This window comes from Chelonoidis abingdonii, chromosome 5, assembly GCF_003597395.2.
Source record: "Chelonoidis abingdonii isolate Lonesome George chromosome 5, CheloAbing_2.0, whole genome shotgun sequence".
Lineage (NCBI taxonomy): Eukaryota > Metazoa > Chordata > Testudines > Testudinidae > Chelonoidis > Chelonoidis abingdonii.
This window is the reverse complement of record NC_133773.1, coordinates 38,464,273-38,470,357: the sequence shown is the minus strand read 5'-3', so window position 1 is coordinate 38,470,357 and position 6,085 is coordinate 38,464,273. Positions and strand designations below refer to the sequence as shown.

The window sequence follows — 6,085 nt, the reverse complement described above, 5'->3', positions numbered from 1 at the left end:
GGGGGAACAGAAAGTGTGCCAACAGTATATTTTGGTTGGTGGTAGCACTATCAGCTCTAAGCTAGGAATTAAGCTTAGAAGCATCCATGCAGGTCCCCACTTTTGGACGCTAAAGTTCAAACTAGGGGAAAAATACCTTGACAATGCCTCTAAGTTAGAATCTACTTCCCTACTACCTCCGTTCTCCATCACTATACCTGACCCAGATTAATTCCCTAGTGCTTCTGTGTTAGCCAGCACATTGGTGGTAGGGATCAGGTGTGGCCAAGGCATGTCCATTCCCTGCTCTCATCTGCCTATTACCTGCCTTCCAGGGAGGAAGAGAGTGCCCCATATCCCCTGTTGAGAGGGCATTAGGTGGACCATAATCTGGCCCATCAAATTTATAAATTAAAATGTTGAAATCTCTTTAACTTTAGAGCCATCACCACCCTTGCAGAAATGGAGTGTGTTGTATCCAGGTTGACAACAATTATACCCTGGATTGGTTGAGACTTTATTTCTGTGTATTTAAGGTTACATTTGCTGTTGTTGTTGTTCATAGACAGAAAGCTATGCTAGGCTGAGCTCCCATAGGTAATTAAGTTGGAAATGCAGTGCTATAAACTGAAATTTAAGGACATCGCTGCAACACCTTTAAAAAACACTGTGTGTACTATATGTTATCATTTAATTAGTGTAACTTACCCTAATGAAAAAATCCTGGAACCACGGGTTTATTCAGAAATATCTTCTCACCAGGATGATACTGCGAATCTTACTAGTTTACCAGAGACACATTACATTTTCTATGTAAGTATGTTTTCTGCTCTGGCAGAAATCTGAAACTGGTGTAAATCAATGTAGTTCCATCTAGCCTTGTATGTTTCCATCTGGAACTTTATGCTGGGATGCCATGTTGTACAGTGTTTGGGGCTCTAGACTAGGAATGGGGACACAAAGATTCAGTCCCTGGCTTTGCCTCTGACCTGCTGTGTGTCTCAACAATCTGTGCTGCTGTTTACCCTCTAATGCTTATTATTCTTTTGTATTGCTATAGCCCCTGGGAATCCCAGTCATGGGCCAGGAGCCTATTGTGCTAGCCACTGTACAAAAACAGAACAAAAAGACAATCTCTGCCCCCAAGATCTTACAATTTAAGTAGTCTGTCCTGCCAATTCAGAGTGCAAGATGATGACTATTTCTCACTGTGTATTTGTACAGTACTGAGCACAATCGGGACTCAGTCTTGTTTGGGATTGCTAGTTACTATTGTCATACAAATAATTAACAACATGAGGAGAAATTAAGTTGTTGGGTTTTTTCAAAAACATTTGATTTCTTTCGCTCCTAAAAACTTTTTTGGTGAATAGGCCTGTCATAAATGGATAGGTAGGTAAGGGTTAAGTTTCTTTTACCTGAAAAGGGTAACCGAACACCTGACCAGAGGACCAATCAGAGAACTGGATTGTTTAAAGTCAGGGGCGGGAATTTGTATACCCGGTGTCTTTGTTGTTTTCTTAGCTATGAGGAAACAAGTCTTCTTCTAATTCTCTCCTAATACTTCTTCTAAACATCTGTACAGTACCAACCAGGAACTGCAAATAATTCAGCTATATGGTCCTTGGGGTGTATTTACCTGTATGTTATTTGTTGTGCGGTCTTTAAATTGGGCTGTCCTTTAAATCAGACTTTTCTATATTTTCTTATAAGCAAGAGCCGTATTATTCTTAATGCAAGATAATTTGTTATATTTCTTTCTTTTTTCCTATAAAGTTTCTTTAAACCTTGGAAAAGTCTTTCCCAGGAGCAAAGGGAAAAGCCAGCTGTGGCTAATTTCTATTATGGTCCAGGGAAAGAGCAGACTATCCGGGAAAGAGACGAAGAAGCAACTCTGTCTCCTTGTGTTGAAAGTTTTTTTCCGTGTTACCGGCTACGAGAGCAACACGGGGAAGGCAAAAGCCAAGCCGGTGCATTTTGCATCTCAATTGTCCTGAGGGTAGAGAAACGCTTATCGCGGGGAATAGAGAAACCGGTTCCGTGCAAGGCGGGAAGGAGGGTAAGAAGGGCGATTTTTTCTCCCTCTTTTAAGCATCCAAGGATTTGGAATCTGAGGTCCCACCCAGGGAGGGTGGGCGACACAGAGAGAGGAAAGAGAGGTCAGGCCCCCTAAAGTAAATTACCTACCTGACCTGGTGGCAGCCCAAATACCCAAGCTGGTAGTGAGCTTGGGGGAGTTTCAGGTAAGCCCCCAGACTTTTGGACGCAAAAGTCCAGGTTTGGGACAGGACCAGATTGTGGACACTAAAGTTCAGGTCTGGGACTGGGAGGCTAGATTACCACAAGGCCATCCTGTAAAATAAACCAAAAATCAAAACATCACATCCATACACAAAGGTATAGTTGGACTGGCTAACCTATTTATTCAGTAAGACAGTCTCTAACAGATCCCTCGGGACTGCAGAATAGATTTGTGGGAATATTATGTTCAGTTGGCTTTCTGCAAATAGACTAGGGTATTCTCCAAGTGCTGATAGATTACTCTTCACTGGCAAATACAGTGCCTAATTGGCATGAATTTAGAGAATGAGGTTTATTCTGTAGATGTCTTCTTATGAACGTGCTTATGTTCTTTATCTCTTAAAGAAAGCAAGCACAAAGGGCCTAATTCTGTCATCCTAACCCCTGCTGAGTAATATCTTTCCCTGTGAGTAGTTGTCACTCAACACAAATGAGGTTGGTAGAATGGAGGTAAAAGTTTTTTCTGAAAAAGAATAGAAAATAAAGGTTAGGTGGTGCTTTAACAACAGAGGTTGAAATCCTCCTTCCATTGAGGTCAATAGAAAAACTCCCATGACTTCCACAGGGCCGGGATTTCACCCATATTTTATGGTAATCAGAGGTAGGGCAGGGGCAGGTTAACCTAGGGCAGTACTAGGGTTTGGATATTTTTTTTTCCAGGAAAAAATTTTTTATATACATTTTATTCCTTTCAAAATTTGTCAGGCATGTGATTGAAAACAAAGTTCAAAATTAAACAAAACTTTTTGGTTTAAAATATTTGGGGTATTTTTTATTTGTTCCCTTCCCTTTATTCCCTTCCCTATGTTTTCCCTTTTTTCTTCTGAAAAGGAGATGAAAAATAAGAAAAATGTTAGTTTCTCTTATTTTTAAAATAAAACCTTTTCTCACTTTTCTTGTTGAAAAAAAGGAAAAGTAAAAAAGAGAGAGACAAAGAAAGTTTTTTTCCTTTCTCTCTCTCTCTCTCTTCTTTTTTACATTCCCTCACTTCTTGCAAACTAACCTAATCTTATCTCTGTATTCTGAGACTGGAACTTGTGAAAGTGAAAGGAGGAGCTAGGAGAACAGGACTGGAGGCAACCCAAGCATTCCAGGAGTTACAAAGCAGGATCACTTTTCAGAGTCAGAGAACTCACACAGAGAAGTCCACAGCCCTGAAGTTGTTACTGAACTTTACAGTAGGAGGCAAAAGCTAGGAGAGTTTACAGTGGTATGTTTATAAGCAGGGATGGAATAAATCACCAGAGATTTTCACAGGTTTTACAAATTAATTAAAATAATGGAGGCAGGCAAGCATGAGAAATATGTGCTCTTAAATGAGGACTCTGACGTGGAAGAGTTTGATAAAAGTAAAGTGGCGCTGATGCACCATCCCCAAGATGGGTGAGTTACGTGGCATATAAAACAATTGCTTTTGTTTTAGTACTGATTCTGAATTAAATCTCTCTCTCCTTTTAAGTCTTACTATGGCAGTCTCTGATATTCTGCTACCACACACAGTTATGGGATAAAGGTTTATCAGACTTAATGGAAGTGTAATTTACCAAAAAACAAAACAAAACAAAACCATCTGTCTCTAGCAAGTGGTAGATCAATAAGAAACACTTCTTCAGGTATATTGATTACAAGTTCTTGTACCTTTATACTGGCATCAATATTTATACATGGATCAGGGCAAAGTACAACAGAGAAAATAAAAGGGCCCTAGGTTTGTTGTGATACATTGATTAACTAGCTATAAGGTCATTTTGGAAGATTTATCTGCAGGTGTCTGCCCTTTATTTATGTCAGAGACATAGTACTTTGGATGAAACCACTGATACTTACCTAGATTTGATATTTAGGAGGTTACAGTTTGAGAATAAAGAGCACTGCTCATTTTAACTCAGTGAATACTAAATGGATTTTTTGGCAAGCTTTTTTGGTAGTATGAGAAATCTGTCACCTCGGATTTTAGAAAATCCCTCCTGTCTGCATAAAACAATAGTGACAGTTCTGCATTGAAGGACTGGACTGAACTCTGGGAATATAAATGTTACAATGGAAGGTGAAATCATTTTAAAAACAAAAACAAACCAAAAACACCCTGGGTCTACAGGTCACCCATGCGGGAGAAAACATAGTTGCCCCTAACAAAGTAACATGTAAATATTTATAATAGACCAAAGAAAATATAAATAATATATGTAGTATTGGCAGAATTCATTTAAATAATTTTGACAGATATCAATGTTTATTTTTATGCTTTTTGTCTTTAATCAATTTAAATTTTCACAGTTGCACAAAGTTATGGGTTTTAAGCATTTTTTCAATTTTTATCTGTTAAAATTTTCACTGTTGCGGGAAGTTATGGAGGACCAGGCAATAATTATGTAATGCTAGTAGACACTGAGATACAAAAAGTCAAAACTTTATAACCATAAGAACACAAATTGCCAACATCACATACAAATCAAGCCCTAAGGTTCTCAAGCAGCATTTTTCTTACTTTGCCTCCTGGGTGTACATTTTGATCAATATTCCCATCAATAATAGTTTGTGTATGTACAGTGAAATTAACTTTTATCAACATTTACAGAAAAAAATCTAATCATGACTTAATACATTGCATGAAGTAACTGCTTTATTAAATCCTTAGTTCAGAAAGATTCACTAATTTTGTATGTCACTGTGCAAATGCTTTGTTTACTCATTTTATTTATGGAAAACGTTCACTATTGTTTTATGAGAGCTTGTCATCTTGCTTTGGACATTGTATGCTACTCCACCTTCAACTATTATTTATATAAAAAAAACCTATAACCAGATGTAGCTAAAAGATGTGATCTTTTCCTTTCAGTGTCTTCCTGATAAATAATGTCTAAGAGTTCTAGCCATGCAGCATGTGTGATTCAACTGTGGTGCTTGTGAAAACATTTGTTTCTGTTCAGACTTACAGAGCAAAAAGTCAGATTGGTGAACTAAACCCTAATCTTTTTAGAGGATTTTAACAGAGCATAGAGGTTATACCTTTGTGATACAGCCAAAGTGCTGAAATGTTAACATTTTAGAAATCTTTCTCTATATCCATGTTAAAATAAATACAGAACCAAGACCATGGATTCACATCGGTTAATTATGCAGACACTTAGATTTGCAGGGAAAAGATTGAATATGACTAGCAGACAACTTAATATACTATATTACTGCAGTCTGAGACATACATGAGATATAGCTCACAAAAATCTGCTGTTGGATTTGTGAGCACCAATGCATGCAATGGATATTCAGAAGTAACACAGTGTCTAGTGACACTGGATCATGATCACATTTGGGCCCCTTCTGAGCATCAAAAAAAACAACAAAAACAAACAAACAAACCACTTATATCCTCCAAGATTGTGGAAGTTTCAGCTGTGCTTTAAAATCTTCATCCATTGACTGTCCTGCAGGAATTTAAGACAACCGTGGCATCTCAGATTATAATTCAGTCTGTTGCTCTCAGTGTCCAGAAATCATCCTGCAATTAAGCTATTTTAAAACTATTCCTTCACATGTTAGCAAGAACCCCTTCCCATGAGGTGTGGCCAACCCAGCAGCAATATATCAATGACTGTCAAGAGGTAACAAGTGTTATGTAAGAAATTCTACAAGTAGGGTCAAATGGATAGAGGGTTCCATCCATTTGAGAAAGACAGGGACAGAGAAAAACTGGAACTGGACTTTTGTACCTTTCTAACTGAAGCACTGGGTACATTTAGTATAGCACACAGATACAATACATTAACTTTTAGATAGGGATCCTTAACTTTATGTATACTTAATT

General features: G+C 37.9%; 1 long non-coding RNA gene across 1 annotated transcript in view; it reads right to left on the bottom strand.

The window, feature by feature from the left end:
• The window catches only part of LOC142046931 (uncharacterized), a 22,461-nt gene extending 16,612 nt beyond the window's left edge, over positions 1–5,849 (bottom strand). Inside the window, exon 1 of the long non-coding RNA XR_012656031.1 lies at positions 5,644–5,849. This is a non-coding gene — a long non-coding RNA (uncharacterized LOC142046931). The remainder of the gene's footprint in view (positions 1–5,643) is intronic.
• Positions 5,850–6,085: the final 236 nt, after the last annotated feature.